Raw genomic sequence first — 18,327 nt, 5'->3', positions numbered from 1 at the left:
GGCAGCACTGAATAGAGATTTTGACTGTCTGGGATTTGAAGGCCTCCAGCAATAAGGGAGAAAGGCCTGTAAACACAAAAGTATCCCAGTAGCAGTGGGGCGTTAACGTAATCACGCATTTATGCCACAGGACCTCAGGACCAAGCTCCTTACTGTGGATTCACTGGCTATTAAGCCTTGGTAATTAGGTGGTTTCCCGTGACTTTTCTTTCCTGGGATTCACCAAATATCATTTTCCATATGTCCCTTTTTCCCAGAGCAGCTATACACCCTCACACATTCAATAGGCCAGGCAGATGGTACCACGTACCAGGCTCTGAGCAGCCAAAGCCAATTCAGAACAAGAAAAAGGATTCAGTGTGGCATTCCCAAAGCTGCCCAGGAAACCTGGATCCAAAAATCACAGAGGTCACACAGCCTTGTGATGGCAAGCACATCTCTCCAGGTTCAGCCCTGTAGTGCCTGTAACCAGTGAGAGATGTCTGCGCAGTCACATCCCTAAAGCAGCACTAGCACAGAAGGACAAAACACTTTGGGAACCACACTTCATAAACAACATTTAATATTAATTTCTCTGATGTTTTCCAGGTTTAAATAATTAAGTCTCACAAATTTCCTACTGAAAATGCAAAGGACTCACTTCTTTTGGACCTAAGTGCCAGTCATCCTGGGGCCACATCTCAGTAAAACTCAGCCTCAAACACTGTATTAAGACAGTGAATTATTAAGACCATAACCAAATAAAATGGAAAATAATATTTTGGTTATGTAAATATTTCAGTTAAGCAAGATACTAAAGCATGGCCAGAATTACCTCAGTGGCAATTTCCTACTTGAAAAATTCCCTGCCCTCCCAAAAAAACAGTCTTGCTCATCAAACCCGATGGCTGAGCTTTGCATTTTCCAGCATTCCCTCTGCCACATTTCAGACTCTGCTTTTCCATAGTCACTCTGAACTCCAGCACTTCACCTAGAGAGCTCTGACAAATCAGACCTATAATTCCACTAAAGTGCTACCAAATCCTCCCACGTTCAATATCATTTGGTCCTTTGCCATCTGGGGGATGCTTGTCCCTGTATCCACGATCCCATCAACCCCTTGCTTCTATTGTGGAAAAAAGCAATCAGAAACAGGCCACTTGCACACCTGTATCCCATGGAAACTGGGATCTGACTCCACAGCTTTACTCCTTGTTACCTCTCTTGTTACCCTGCTGTCACCCTCCCAGCCATTCTCCTTCCCTCTGTCCTGCTTGAAATAAAGCTGCAGCTCTGGGCTCTGTACCTGAACCATGCCACAATGACACATTTCCATTTGCCAGGCTAACGTGCGACGAGTTACCAAGATTCAGAGCAAAAACTTTTCCACACACAGACAAAGCTGCATTCAACTGCCAGAAAGGACTTACCTGTCCCATGCTTTATGAAATCCCTTTGCATCTTTCCATGTTCTTCTCTGGCACAGCACTTGGGGCTTTATGGAAGTACCTCAAAGTCCAACAAATAGGGCAAAAAACACCCTGTGTAGGCACAGTGGAGGAAAGGAGCAGGCCTGGAGAGGCCAGGCTGCCTGGCTATGAACACAGGGTACAGAGATGCACACAAACCCCCTCCAGTGACAGGTGTGCTCATTCAATGAGCTGAATGTAAGTAATGACAAGAACAGCTCCCAGCTCAACTCACTTCAGGCAGCTCTGCCAGGGGAGTTTTTCTTTGGCTGACAGAGGCAAACACCTGGTGCAAAGATGAGTGTCCACCAACAGCATGAGCAGTGACATTTTGCTCCCAGGCAGCAGAGAAAGTCACTGGATGAGAGTTGGTTACACTCACCTCTGCATCTGCTTCCTTGAGGGCTACAGTCAACCCAAAATTCATCACAGCTGAGAGCACATGTTGGGGCAGCCTTTCTTCTGTTTTCATCATCTCATACAGAGTCTGCAGGCAGGGATGCTGGCTAGGAAATAGAAAGTAAAGAAGCTGCTCTAGACTGGCCACTCTAGCTGAAGTTGTCACTTGCAATGATTAAACTAAAGCCCCAACTCTTTCCTCTTGTAGGCTAGGGCTTTACAGAGTCTACTCTAAGGTACAGGATATTATCTGTGTACAGAAACAGCCACATGTCTGGTCAGGGGAGAGGCTAACCTCCCTTTTTCTGAGTGACCTTTGTGCCCTGCTATTTAAAAAACCTTAGGGAAACTTGCCTTCCATTATTGCACTCAATCTTTCCAAGTCCCCCTAGTAGATATCCACCCATTCCAGAATCATGATGCTCATTTAGAATATTTGGTGTTTCCCTAATGATTCATTCAAAATAGCACAAAGCACAGGAACTGTTCCCTCAGATAGAAGAGTTTTCTGTTGTATGCTTATCTTGTTACCAAAGGATTATGGAGAAAACATGAATGTTATTTCTGAAACATTCAATGACCCTCTTTTGTTGCTTTTTTCTTTGTTTGGTTTTGGTGATATTTTTCTAAATCCCCTGTATTCTCTCTGAGACTGGATGAGTGTGTTCTGTTCAAGGACTTTGACACACAGAAGCTGCTGAGCCAAAGGAATCCCCATGTCTGCCCTTCCTCCAACACACTTCATGTGGGAGCTCTCTCCCACACCTTCCATGCCTCAGCCACAGGCAGGCAGGAAGGGCTATCCCTGCTCTTTTGAGAGCTAGCAGGGAGAGGTTTTACTGAGGTACAGCCCACATCCAGCAGGCACAAAGGCTCCTCCAACATCTGCTACTCAGACTTATATCCTTGGGGCTAAATAGTCATGCTGATTACAATGAGCTCCAAAATCTGCTAATTTTAGGGTGAAAAGAGCTAAAAAAGCCTAACTACATTTACAAGGGGACTTTGCTCTCCTTTGGGTTAGATTTATATCTGTCCTGGTTGTTGTCCAGGAGTTTATCTCTGATCTCCAGCACTCTGAGGATGAAACTGTCCATCTGACTCTAATTACCAAAAAAAGCAATACTGATCCTACCAGGCGTCAGAGGGGAGATTACAAATGAGAGAAGGAGCCACCCCAGCTGATTGGATACACTTCTAAATCCTTTCCTTTCCGCATCCTGCATTTGCTCTTTATTAAAGCAAAAAATAATAATGCACTGTTTACATAGTGCACAAGGTAGCTGTAAAATTTAATTAATCACTGTAGCTTAGCTTGCTGAGATTTTTCAATGAAAACCACTATAAAATGTAATGCTTGCTATAAAGAAAACCCCTCAAAATTGCCTGACTTCCTGCTTTGGTATTGTACCTTATGGGACCAAAGACAGGACACTGCTGACAGTCCTGATTCAGCAAATTACTTGGAGGTAAGTACATAGCTAAGCCAGTGGACACCAAAGTGTGCATTGATATGGTTGACTTGGGATGATTTAAATTGGTGCCCTATAGACTGGCCGCTTCTGCATTTCCTGCCCCGCTCCACAGGAGTCTGAATTACCAATGAATCTTTCCTTTCTCACTTCCAGATTTCCAAACACAGAGTCAAAGCATGAGCCCCTGTTTAATAGTACCTTACTTCATGAGTATCCCATAGGTTTGGATGAGTAGGTGCTATACAGTCACAGTGTTATTGTGAACAACAACTATATTTAGGATTATTGACCTATGAAAAGCAAGATTTCTGACTCCATCTCAGCCTTGTGTCTCCCCAGAATTTGCCTGGGATTTGCCCCAAGGTGTAACATAATTATGCACATGGTGGTACAAAAGATCAATGCTGTATCTCAAGTGCCTCTTTTGTCTTCTGGGTAATTCAGTTTTATCACAAGAATACATACTCTTACAAGCTGATAATCCCTCCGGATCTCCCTTCTTCTAAACCACATATGCTAGAAGACAGAAAATATTCTTTTTGTCCCCCCAAATTTACAGCCTTAAATAAAGATTAGGACATAAGGATGGGCTGAACATACAATGTTTCCTCCCCCTGCAGGTACTATTTTCCCTGTTCCAATCTGAACAAAAACACCTCACGGGTTAATTTTTTCAGTTACAAAGAAAGGCAGAAAAGAAGAGGGCCCTTAGTGAGGTACAATAACGTGCAGGTTTTCTTGGATCAATTGCCAGCATTGACACTGCATCCTTCAGCTAGCAGTCTGTGATGAATGGTACCCTGTAGCATTGGAGAGAGCAGCAGCAGCCAGGCAGCATGGGTGACTGCGTGCCCTCCTAACTGGCTGATGAATCAGGAAACTCAAGAGAGACTCTGAGTGTGGGAGCTGGAGTGGTAAATGTTTTCATCTTTCTCTTTTATGATCTTCCCTTCTCCATTTATATAGGACATTTTAGAGATTGAGCTTTGTTACAAACTATTAGCCCAAGGCAGTGGGCTGGGGACGTGAGATCTCATGGAAAGACAGAGCACAAGAAAGTGTGAACAACTGGAACTACATGTGATATTAGTGGTTTGTTGTTGGAGGAATTTCTGTTTGGATTGTAGTTCAGACAGTTGCCTTGATGTAACTGGAATGAAAATCAGCACCCAATGTGCCTAGAGACAAACTACAGAACTGTCAAAAAATACTTCCTTTTTATCTCCCAGAATCTTCAAAATGAAAATTCCCCATTCACCCACAGCACAAAAAACACAGCTTGGTACTCACAGCACCGGGTGGTACTAAAGGAAACAAGAAAAAACAACTGCCCCCAAGAGCACCAACATGAGACACTGGTGTATCTGACTGCCCACACTGCTCTGGCACATTCTGTGACACCAGAGAGGCCAATTTCAAACAATTCCACCTCTGGTCACGGGCAAGAGCCAGGGAAGCACCCACTCAGATTGACCAAATTTAAATTTGGAATTCAGTTTTTGTTCTGCATTTTCCTCCATGCAGTAGAGAAGAATACACTATTTGGTAAATACATAATGACCCATATGGAGCAAGGTTTTAACCTGTGCATGACCAGTTTGTTCATCTGTGCTGCAGACTCAGCTCAGGCTGGTGTAAACTCATAATTCCCTGGGAGCCACAGATCCACACAGGCAGAGGGTACAGGCTGGTGCTTGCACATCACACTGAGCTGGAAGCAAGACCCTGTTTGTCAGGTGCTTAAAACACCCAGCTCCAGCAGAGCTTGTGCATGGAGGTTGTGCAATGGTTTCCCAGAAAACAAAAATACCTACACAGGTGCTCATTTAAATAGCTGTAGGCTCCCTATGAGTGCCAGGAATTTCTCTGGCCTCTTAACTAGCAAGATGAGAGAGTGGGCACAATGAGAACAATACCTTTCCTGGCACTGTGTTTTTGGGATGGCCACACAGAGGCTCCTAGAGAACACAAACACAAAAATCTCCATGGAGTGTCCATAGAAGGAAAGGATTACCTGGAGACACCCAGGAACATTTGATTTCTGTGATGGTATGGCAACCTCATTCAAATGTTTAATTTAACTGAAAATTAGTAGTGATAAATGCTATGAGGTAAAATATTCCCTTGGGTTTGCTACCATGTATCAAGGTGGGAATTACTGTGGAACTGAGCTCATTCCATGGCACATTACAGAACTGTGTCAGATGGCTGATAAGTATTACAGGAGCTCTAGTACTGACAAAAATTAAAAATATTGTCTAGAGATTGTTTAAAAAGCTCTTTTTGTCCCTCTAATTGTGAGATCAGTTGTGAGATTTCCTTCCTGCCAAATGAATGGTTTGTTTTCCACTTGAGGCAAACCAAATTGCTTACTGGGAGAGCCCTGCAATGGAAATGGCTGAGGATCAGAATTCCCAGTTGTGAGGAATCAAGGGCTGTAACTAAAGGGAATTGTTGCTTCCTTATTATGTTAGTCAGTTTACAAAATATGAGACCATTAAAGAAAAGGGGAGTTCCCCTTGTTAAATATTTACCCCTAAATCTCTGCAGGACTCCTACCATAAGCCAGAGAACAAGAGAAATCAAGTCCTTTTGTTTCCTGCTCCATGGTGTACATGATGCCTGCAGGATGGGACCAAAATCTTCACCCTGAAGGGAGCACTAAGGATGGAACTGTCTTCTCCTTCTGAGTACATCTTTGATAGGTGTAGTTTCCTCTCCTCTTTTGCTCTCCTTCATTATTAAATTACTTCATAGGAAAACTTGAGATCTGTGGACAAAGATTTTAATGATGGGAAACTGAATGAAGCAAGGCCAGGTTGGATGGGGCTTTGAGCAACCTAGTGAAAGGTGGAAGGTGTCCCTCCCCATGGCAGAGGAATTGGAACCAGATGATCTTTAAAATCCCTTGCAATACAAATCATTCCATGATTCTGTGAATGTTCACATTTAAATATAGAATTTGATTTTCAAAAGCATAGGCTAAAATTAATGAATGTACTAATACAGCTTTATTTTCTAATACATTTATTTTTGCAATGCTTTTTGGTTTGTTTTTTGAATATTTTGTCTGCCCTTGCTTATAGGAGTGGTAAATTTTGAGTCAACTGAATAAAAGTAATTTCCAGATGAAATTGAACATGCATATTCTATTGGGGAAAAAAAAAAAATGAACTAAGCCACAAAACCACAAGGAAAACCACCATTTTCACACTTAGGAAGAAAAGCATTTGAAAAATTGTGATAGTAAATCCCCAGGGATTGGAACAACCCCCAGGGTTGTCAGCAACTTAGGAGACATTCAGTGATGGACTCTTGAGGGAGACAATCCCACATTAGCGATTATTTGACTGCACAGTCAAAAAAAATCATACAGGAAATCCTTTGAGTCCATGAGGATTAATGACATACCTTTCTATTCTACCTCAACAAAAAAAAATAACAAGGGAAAGTCTTCCTTGGTCAACCACATCCATCAGAACATTTTCCCATCACCTTCCTAACACTCTAACAAAGAACTCATTGGCCAGCTGTGTTCATCCAGTGGAGCAGTAGCAAGGAGATGGAATGAAGACATCAGGGAAGACAACCAAGGACAAGCACAACTTCCAGTGGCTTGGCCTGACAAATTGAAGGTCAGGCTGCCTTCAATAACTCAGTATTCTCACTGGTGTGGGTCACTCCAAGTAAAGGTCATGTTTTGTTTATTTCTACTGGAAGAAGCGTTTGCAGAGGCCAACAGAAGAACCCAGCAAGAGTGATAAATGTTTTGGTTACAGCTGCAAGTTGCTCTGACAACTATAGGACATTCCAGGAATGTTTGCCCATAACAAAGCCTAGACTTGTCTGGAATATATTGAAGTTTCTTATAGTTCAGGCACACCTCATATGTAAATAGTCTGTGTCACTGTTAATAGAAATACTAGAGAAACTTGTTCTCCAAACAAGGCCAAATAAGGTTACCAGAATTACTTCAGACAGGATAATCAAGCTTTCTGATAATTCCAGTAGATGGTAAAATTCTGTGGCCTTTAGCCCTCAAAGTCTGGTCCCTGAAGTAAGTCACAGTGCTGCAGCACTAGGGTGATGAAAGTAGCTGTCAATGGTTGAGTCCTGGAGTGTCCCAACAGCCACAATGCACAGAAGTTCTGAGCTCACAACACAACATGAGCTTAAGAATCAGTGCCAGACATGACCCATCTCCTCTAACCTGACTTCTGCCTGGTGGTACCCCACCGACGGGTTCAGTCTAGGAGCCAGGTGAAGCCCATGTCTCTGTTAACTAACAAGAAGGTGCCACAAGGAGGGAAAAGGTGAAAACATCCTCATTGACCTTGTGGATCTCTGTTACTGTGATACAAATCCTGGAGAGACTAGGGTCAAAACACACCACTGAAAAACTAGCTTTGAACTTTAGCCATGCAAAGACCATCTTTTCACCTCCAGCTCTCTACAATTTCAGGCCAGAGGAGCCTGGTTTTGCCCCTTGAATGGAGTGGACAGAAATTCATATTGAGGAAAGATCTTATGCAGAACAACCAGTTGTCCTCATGGCCTAGAGACCCAACACAGTGCATGTGGAAAATGCAATAATGACACCATTAAACAGTCTAAAAGGCTCATTATTCCAAAGCAAAGATGAGGTAGAGTGAAAAATGAGTACTCACTATACTTACTTTAACAACCAAAAGATATCAGACTTGGCCAGGTCAGTCCTGGATCTTTTCGACACACTTGGAGCTTGATTTTTACTGCTATGTGTCAATAAGATCAAACTTCCAGAGTTAACCTCTCAATTTGCATGGCAACGAAACACAGGAGATGTCATACATTCATCAATATAGCTTAGAAAAGATGATATAATAGAGAAATATTCGCCACTGAAAGTAAAACAGAAGGACTAAATAAAAGGACTCCACCTGCTTTTAATTTGAACCCGTAACACAAGGGAGAAGTTAAAACTCAAATAGGTACATACGTTCCTTTGAAAAGCTAGATCTGTGCCTGAACAAAAGAAAGAGGCTTTTCACTTACCTCCTGTGGTATCAAAGAGCCCATTAAAAACCAATAAAATATTATGAAGCTTTTTCCCTTTGTGAAAAAGTGCAATTAATATCCTTCAGCAGATGATTATTGATTTTTATAAAGCAATTTACAGGCTTCTAAAGTCATGATTATTCAACCCTCTGGGGGCCAAAAAGGAAGAGTTTTCAGAAGTAGGAATCATATTCTCATTTCCACATCAGCACAGCCAGAATTTACAGACTTCTCATTAGGTTTTTTGTTGTTTTTGTGGGGTTTTTTTGCCCCCGGGATATTTTTGTTGTTGTTGATGTTGCCGTGCTCCAGCACAGGATTAACCCTTTCATTCTCTCCCACCTGAGACAGATTTCTTTCGTGATCCGTTCTTGAAGTATATTGCCTGTCAGATATTTATCCGCTGCTCACGGCTGGTGGGTTGGATGCTCAGCAGAGTAGACTTTGTGTCAGAAAACCAGCAGCTGCTCATATATCACAGTGGTCATTAGCAGAGGATCATTCTGGACCTTTGCCCACAGCACCTTGCTATGGCAAGAGAAAGGCTATAAAACCCTAGGCCCTGTCAGCTGTTGTCATTTAGGTGAGAATTTATCAGGTCTCAGAGTGCCCTCTGACTGGATTATTATGAATAATGAATGAAGCTTTATGCCACACTGAGGCATTAATAAGACTGGGATGACTGGGAGAAATTCAGTACAACATCATAGCAGTAACTTTCTGTGAGCAAGTACACAGCTGGTGGGCTCGCTGGATTCAGCCTGTGCTAGACACTGCCCCTGAAATGAGGAGCTCATTTAATTATTGAGCAAGCACAATGCTTTTGGTTTAGCCTATGGGTGGTATTACTGACCTGCTCACAGAAAGCTTGTAACAAAAGGCTTTCTGCCCTCTAACCAAACTCATTTTCTGCTCTTAAAAAGCTGCATCACTGAGCCCTCCTCAAAATAAAAACAGTGAATGTGAATCTTCATATTTACTATTAATCCAGCTTTAAAAAAAAGGGATATGTACGAGCAGCCAGCTAACAATAACTCCCTAAAATCTCCTGACACAGAAGTCATCTAACCTGTTGGTGGTAACTCTGGGGATATTAGCCAGGATTACCAATTTTCTTCCTTGTTTTTCCTCAGTTCATTCAATATGTATCCCTACGGTGCACAAATGAGAAACAGGGAAGGAAGGAGACAAAAAAAAGGCAGCCACTGACCCAACTTGGAGGGGGGAAAAGCAACAACAACAAAAAAAGCAGATGCACAGCAGAGACTATTGGCAATAATCTACCTCCTGGTGTGGCAGTTCCAGCTGCACTCCAGAGGAATGAGCCCACAGAGCTGACAAGCACTCGAAGCTGTCATTTATCTTGGTACCAGCTCCACTAGGAAAATTATTTTATAGGGCTGGACACTCTTTTACAGACTCTTTAATACCTTAGGTGCATAGTATTGTTAAAACCTTAGGCTCCCAGTATCTCATATCGTGCTCTCAGCAAAAACAAAAACTGCATGGCCTCTTTTGAATAAACATGTTCTCTAAACTAATTTTTTGTTTTCTTTTTCCCCCTTTAATTTGGCATGCATCCTGCAGGAAATCCTCAATAATATCAGGCCAGATCTTCATTCTTCCAAAAGGCCCTAAATAAGGAGGCAGGAAGGAGGAGCCAGCCTGAAGACCACCAAGTGGTCAGACAGAAACCTGTAATTCAGGGGGAATATTTCCACTCATTCCTCACACACAGGCAGTGCTAGGACCTGGCCTTACTCTCACATCAGCCTCTCCATTAACTGTTTTTACAGCAGAGCCACTGATGCACAGCCAGATTATGAACAGAGAGAAACTTTACCTTTTTCAAAGGGAAAATGCCTTTTTGGCAGGGGCTGGACATAAGAAACAGCCATTTGAAAAGGTCCAGTTTCCACCTTGCTCACACAGTGACACCTGGAGAGCAGGAGAAGCACAAGGAATGGCAGAGTGGGCACTGACACTGACCATGGGCAGCTCTGAGAGCCAGCCCCTGCCACCAGAGACAGCCCCACCAGAGCTTTAACAGCAAACATGGCAGGCAAGTGTGAGAAGCTTTTCTCCAAAATATTATCACCTTGAGTACAATATTAACACTACAAGTTTTAAAATATACTCATACTGTAGCAACTCTCAAAGCAAACATTAGGTAGATTAAAAGGCCTTAACTTGTCCCAGCTCAGTTTCTGCTCTTTGATCCTAACTGCATTCACCTCACTGACTCCCAGGTAGGACCCATTTTTGAGTATAATGTTCAGGATTTTGTTATTTAAGAAAAGTTTGACCAGGAAAAAGAGGGAAATACCCACAAATACAATTTTTTGGAACGAGACATAAATTCTTAGGACAGCAAATTTCATTGTAATAAAGTAATCCTGGTTCAGTCTCTGTTTTGTAGTGGCAATATGGCCCCTCTCCCACACTTTTACTGCTTTTTTGAGAAAAGCAAATCGTAAAAAGACAGCAATCTCTTAATTCCTTTATTAGAAAGAAATAATGTAAAATGTTTCATTTTCATTATTTCAGTGTTAGACACCTCTAACTAAAAGAAAACTTGGTGTAATCTGGAACTCTGAAACTCCAGTGTACAACTACTGAAATAGCAAGACTCCTATAGACTTTTCACTTTACTAGATTAGAAATCATTACTGTCACTCACTGTATATTTTTTAAATAATATCTTCATATTTTTATGGCTTTGATCTAGAATGCCTCATATTTGCATCCTGCCACTTTTGTTATGTATAGGGAATTTACAGATGACAGCGCAGTCATGTATGGTTTTTTAACTTGTGGATCTTTTCATTTATCAGTCTTTCTCACAATGAGTCAAGAATGTAACTAGTCTATGCTTGATTCACATGGGTGAAAAAGCTTTGAAAAGCTGTTTAGAAAGCCAGGAAACAAAAAACTTAGTTTTCTCCTTTTTTTTTTTTTATTTAATTGTCTTTGTGTCTCATGGTGGTTTTCTTCTTAGTAAGAGGTTTTGTATGTTCATAGCATTTCTTCTGTAAGGACCTTCTGTTTTGCTAAAAACAGACACCATCCTATTTTGGAGGGGGTAGCAGCATGAATGGGAATAAAAAGCAGACTCCCATAATTAACTGAAGCATCAGGCAATAGCTGGGGCACCAACAGCACACTCTACTTTTCCAAGATTCTTAAAAGACAAACAGAAAAGTGTTTGCTAAAAGCATATTTATAAATGGGGTTACCTACCCTTAAGAGACATCATCTTTTCAACAGCAGAATAGAGCCAGGAGAAACATGCCCAGTCTTGGCAGCCTGAATCCTCCCCATGTCAGAAGAAAAATCACCAGTGGCAAACATATTTGTAGAACTTCCAAGAAGTTAATTTTAGTTTCTTTTGTGATTTTTAAATAGCCATTTGGTATCATAGATGTCCTGCTGCAAAGTAACATTGCCAGTGACACTTAGAATTTAAGAAACTAATGAAACGTAACTACACTTCTTCTTTTGACTTCTTTTCTTTTTAAAGTCCCTGGACCATGGTAGCAGTGCAGTTACTCCTAAGCAGTTGTAATGCTTCAAGCTGTTCTCAAGTTTAACAAATGATTACCACAATTCACTGGAAAGTGATGTTCAGAGGCAATCCATCCCCCACTCTCCTCCCTGGGGTCTAAATGTCTAGGATTTACACAAGGCAAAACAGAGTGATTCCTGAGGAAAGAAAGGGAGAAAAAAAAATCTGTTATTTGCAAATAATGGCCAAAAATGCAGCCTTAGAAGCAGTGAAACAATTTGTGAATTCAGCTGCATTTTGACAACTGAAAACAGCTGAATACATACATAAATATATAAACAACTAAACACATAAATATAAAGCTGCCTCCTCTGAGCAATGTTGAATTTCCACATGGCAACTCTCCCACCTTTTTTCTAATGTACCATTATAATGGCAAAAACATTTTGGGGACAAAAACCCTACCATCTCAGCAGAAGACCTCCAGCTCAGATGCCATGCTCACAGTAAAGTGTCCCATACAAAGTCAACCCTTTTCATTCCTTTGAGCCACCTGAGATTTGAGTGTGAACATCAGAAACAACCTGTGTGTCCACACATGCACCAGCCCTTTGGAAGGAGGGATCCACTGGTGAAACTGTGAGAGCCAGGAGACAAACCTTCCCTCAGTCCCCATCCCTCCACACAAATCATTGGTACCTCATGGCACAGGTGCTGCAGCTCCTGGCTCTCCCCAGGCTGGTTTTTGCTGTCAGGGCATTCTGCATCATTCCATGGGAGCTCCATGGCTTTCCTTCCCTAATTCAGGCCAATAGAGATGAGTCCATTTGAGTTTCCCAGAATAACAGAGGCACAGAAGGGCCCCTTTGGAAGGGAGGACAGTGGGTCACACCTGGTCCCACCTCCTGCCCAAGCAGGGTCACCCCAGAGCCCATTGCAGTTTTAAAGCCAGACAGTTCTGGATTATCTCTCTGCTGTTGGACACACACTCCAGGTTTTGCTTTGGATGAAATCTACAGGCAGCCACATTCATTTTAAAATGGGACTCTGCATACAGGGAAACAACAGTTTGTGTTTTCATTTTTTGGTGCATAATCTAGGAACGCTGTTATTTCCTACCTTTTGATTGCAGCTGAGTTAATGGACACATGTAAGAACACAAATACTGCCTAACCAGCTTTATTTTATTATCAGCAATAATGAGTAGCAACCCATTAATTTTAAAAGTTGAGGTATACACTGTAAAGTTAATGAGAACCCAGAGTCAATTAAAATAACAACAATTAGGTCATTTTATTGATTTTTCAGCTATCTTTTAGTGTAGCAATTTTGTGGCACATACCACAGATCATCTGTGTGGTATATTTCAATGCAGATGATAATTTCCATTTAAAATCTGTTTTACTTTATTATGACTGAACAAGACATGCTGCGTTAAAAATTCTGGTTTAGTATTATAGATCTAAACTATGCCATTTATACTATTTTGTGAACATTTAAACCATTTTCAAGCTTGAAATTTCTTAAAGGTTGGATTAGGAGAGGCTGGGATAGGTGGAAGAAGAGAATAGTTTTTCCCACCCCATATTTTGTATGTGTTAATTCAAGGTTCTCTTCTGGAGAACTTTTTTCCTCTAAATTTATTTCCAACTACTTTTGTTTTCCTTGAGGGACCTTTGAAACACTATATTGCTACTTTTCATGTTTTTTATTTGCCCTCTGGAACAATAAAGGCTCAAAGGTTCATAAATATGCATTCTGTAAATGTATTATGCTGACAAAGTGTTGCTCAGATAGCTGCTTTTGCCTTTAGGGAATGAATAAGTTTACAGCATGCTTAAAAAACAGTGTTAGAGGAAAGAGAGAGAGAGGGAGAGCTGTGTCAGCGTGTGGGCTGAAAATGGAACAAAAGCATTATCCTGAATGCACAGAAAAGAGAAAATAAAGTTAGCTAAGACACAACAGCTAGCACCTTGCAAGCTGCAGGGGTGGGGATTTGAGGGTGCTGCTCATCAGTGATGTGCCTGAGAGGGCATCATACCCTGTTTGCCAAGAGGGCTGCATGGACAAGAGTTCATAAATCAAACTTTTTTTGCTAATTTTGGTACCTGAATCAAGGTAACTCCTTTGTTGTTCCCAAAACATTCAGTTCCTGGCTCAGTCCTTGTCCTGGTTCGTTCTTATCTGATCAGACACGGATTTGTTTCAGTCACCTCTGTCTCACTAGAAGCTCAGGGCTGGTGCTTGTCAACACTTTTGGCAAGAAGAAAACATTTAGTAATTAGAAATACCATTTAAACACATACTTGCAAATTGGCTTATTGGTGTTGATGTGACAGTAGGCTTTGACAGATGAGACTCCAGACCTGGGAACTGGGTTTGCTCAGCAAAGTTTTGGTAGGGAGACAACAGGTGGCTCCTGTGAGAGGCTGCTGGAAGCCTCCCCCAAGTCTGATGGAGCCAATGCCAGTCAGCTCCAGGCTGCTGGCCAAGGCTGAGCCCAGCAGTACTGGTGGTGCCATAACTGGGATAACAAATTTAGGGGACAGGCAGGAACTGCACAACAGAAACTTCAGCCAGAGAGAGAAGAGAGGAAAGAGAAAGCAGCAGCTCTGCAGACCCTGAGGCCAGTGAGGAGGGAGGGGCAGGAGGTGCCCCAGGTGCCAGAGCTCCTCCAGGAGGTGCTCCAAGTGCCAGAGCAGAGATCCCCCTGCAGCCCCTGGTGCAGCCGTGCCCCTGCAGCCCATGGGGGCAGAGATCCACCAATAAACCTGGAGACAGGAGCATTGCACAGGGTTGCTTCTTGTCTCCTGGGGATGCACTGCAGAGCTGAGCCAGCCCAAGCTGCTCCCATTCCCACCTGGATGCACATCCACAGACATGCTCTGCCTCTGCCTCCACTCTTCACAGCATGGTGACTTCTCCTAAAGTCATTATCTGTACTTGAGGCTGAACAAATGTCAGTACTGCAAGGCTACAGGTGATCTCTTAGACCTACAAATTCTAAGTCCCTGACAACTCATATGAATAAAATCCAAAAGGATAACATAGCCAACCAGTTGATACCCCCATTTTGTAATAATTTTTGAGTTACTGGCTCAATGTCTCTTAAGCACATATATTTTCCTACTTCATTATCTAGCTTTTTGTCTGGTTCTTTTCTTTGTGAGTGTCATGGGGTCACCTATTTTATACACTAATACTGGCTACTAAAGTTATTCTTTGTGACCTGAGATTGTCTGAAGCTACCTTGGTCATTTAAAAGCCAATCTTTCCTGTTCTCCTTTGCTTCATTCCTTTATTTTATGTTACATTTCTCTTAGGCCAGCATTAAATATTTAAAGCTTCTTGATATTTTTTTCATAAGATTTTTTTTCTATTCTTGCTTTGTTTCTTCTTCTCAACAGTAGGAAAAAACAATTTCCATCTGAACAGTCAAAGGATGCTCCTTTAACCATGTAAACAATTAACAATGGTTGCAAAAGTAAAATATCAAAAGACTACAAAACCCCCATCAAACAGTGTCTGGCATGTTGTATTACACTGCTCTCAAAAACCCCCAAAACCTCTTACTTGAAACGAAGTTAAAAATCTTGTATAACTTCATACCATGAAGAAAAGCCAAGTTTACAATCTAAAGTTGTTCTCTTCAGAAAAGGCAATTCTTAGCAAAAATAATGACCAAGTGTGCCTCATCACACCCTTCACCAAATGCTGCAAAGAGAGCATTGCAAGATGTGTTTGTGGTAGAGCTCTCAGGATCCATCAGTGTGGTGCTCAGCAAAACCCCAGGCACTGCTGAGGGCACGCCAGGAGTTTGGGAACACAGAGCCTTCCTTCAGCCCTCTGATGTTCCCTGGTGCCCAGGCAGCAGGGAGAGCCTGAGTTCAGTCCTGCAGTTGGGAAAAGTGCCCCTGCTGGATAAAAAGCTCCAAGGGAGCAGCCAAGGCTGTCTGAAAGCTTTGCCCCCTGAACGGGGATGAAGAGGCAGTCAAATAATCACATCTTCTCCTGTGAACATGTGAACTGATGTCTGGCTTTGCCCCTCTCGCACGAAGCTTCCACGAGAAGCAGCAGGGGTCTAACAGCCTACAAAGCCTCAGCTTTAGCCTGAAATTCTCCCTGACCGGAGACTAAAGTTTGAAACAGAAAATATAATTATTTCACCAGTCCTCTCTGTTCTTATGACTCCACTGCAGCCTAGCACAGCTCTGGCCACAGGCAGACAAGTCCCCAAAACCTGAGGATTTTTCCTAATCTGCATCACAGGTCACTATATTGTTCCACTGCCACTTTTACCGTCCCAAATTTGCCTTGCTGAAAAGCACTTCCTCTGTTTGAGCATTTATTTATTTCTATAAAGCTCATTTTTTCTGATTTCTGATTAAAATGGTCATCTTTGATGTACACTGTGTTCCTATAGCTAGAATTGGAATGTTCACCCAGTTATTTCTCAGCCCAGTTCTGGCAGAGACTCTGGATTCAATGCAAAATAAACTCACAAGCCTACTTGCAGAGCACAGAATTTAAAAAGGAATTTCGGTGCCTGAGACTGGACCAATCTCCCTCTTTCCCAACAATGCAGGACCAGTAAGTCTCTAAAAGGTTTTTCTCAAAACAATTACGAGATTAACTTGTAGAAACTGAGCACAGCATTCCAAGAATAAGTCTGGGGCAAAAGCATTAAAAAACTCCTGGTAAATATATTATTATTGAGGATAAGAGTAATAATCTATGTTTTCAGAGTAAATCTTGATGCCCATTCAAGTGACAAATGAATTTAATGCCTCCTAAACTCATGCCGAACATGACTTTGACCCAAAAGTGGCTGCTGTGTGGACAGGATGTCACACAGATGTGCCACAGCAAAGCAGGGGCCCTTTCCCCACGAGCCCTGAGCTGTGTCAGGCACTTTCCCTGAGCCCTGGCTGCAGACACAGCACCATGGGCTGGGCACCTGGCACGAGTGTGTGCCATTTATGTCCCTGAAATGGCACCCATGCGAACAAGTGAACAAAGTCAGATTGTTGGCTACCAGTTCAATCATAGCCCTTGACTGTAAGAACACATTTTCCTGGTACGGACCAGGCTAGGTTTTAAACTGAAATTGAAAGCAATAAATCTCTGGCAATCAATTAAGGATGAGGGAAGGGGGGATATAATAATCCAGTTGTCAGCCAGGTTGTTCAGTCTGCAAGCATTCATTGGCAGAAGAAAGGTGAAAGTCATAAAATGAAGAGGGAAAAAAAAAATAGGCTCCTGGGCTATTCAAGACAGAGACAGACACACTGTGAGGGTTTCCAACAGAAAGATAACAGATCAAGACAGGGGATACAGATGCACACATGTTCTGCATCTCACTCATAGATCTAGTTTAATAAAGCACAAATGATGATCATTTTTTTTCTTTTTTTATCTATTATTAGGTTTTTTCAAGTGTGTAAGTGTGTCTTAATCAAAAGAACAGTTCCATACAGCTCTTGACATCAAAGAAGAGCATTTCCAAAGCTATTACAGTATCAAAGTAATATTCTGTGCAGAATCTAAGGTGAACCATTGGAATAATCCTTCTGGGATAGAGATGAAAAAATGCTGCATTCAGTGTTGCCCAGAAGCATCCAAAGCAATCTATCAAAAAAAGACATAAAAATATTGGGCCACACTTACTTGATGCATGTCCTCACCACTACTATTATTTTCCTCCATTTTCTCTTTGTCTGCTTAGCTACTAATCTTACCTTTGTCTGAAAGTTCCTGCTGTACATATGAAAGTACCGGAGCTGATTAGTGAGTCACAGGAGGAAATGACCTCTGATGTGTTTCAAATCCAAGCACCTTTTATGTATTTGAATCACATTATGAAAAAAAAAAAAAAGTGTTAAGGCAAAAATAGCATCATTGTAGCAGCTCTAAGGTGAGAGTGCTGGACATGAGCAATCCTTTTCATGTTCCCTTAATACATTTTCACTTTGCTATTAGAGACTTCTGCTTATTGAATATACATTTAAAGGTAAACTAAATTTAACTATAGCAGTTTATCTGGATAACCCATTTCAGTAAAAGACTTTGCTAATCTGAGCAACCATTGATATAATTATATGCCCTGTAAAATACAGAGATTTCTCCCTTCAGCTGTGTGAGTGAAGCAGCAGTTTCCTTGCAGAAGAGATGGGCAGTCTGGCTGCTGCTGTGGTCAAGAGAACAGAGGGGGTGAGAAGGTAAGGAGAAGTTACCAAACACAAAAAAGCTCTTCCATCTGACAACAGTAGTTAACTTGCTCCTTGAACTTAACATCTGGTAGCATTTCATCTTCTGAACACTTGTAAAACCTTATGGTACTTTAGACAGTGGGAGTTCCTCTCCAAAAGAAATTTTAACAGTACAAAGAGACCCAAAATCCATTTCTTACTGGGCACGGGGGTTTCTAATTCTCAACTCACAGCTTATTTCAAGAATACCCTTG

Source organism: Ammospiza nelsoni, chromosome 9 (genome assembly GCF_027579445.1).
Source record: "Ammospiza nelsoni isolate bAmmNel1 chromosome 9, bAmmNel1.pri, whole genome shotgun sequence".
Classification (NCBI taxonomy): Eukaryota; Metazoa; Chordata; class Aves; order Passeriformes; family Passerellidae; genus Ammospiza; species Ammospiza nelsoni.
Note: the sequence above shows the minus strand (reverse complement) of the source record.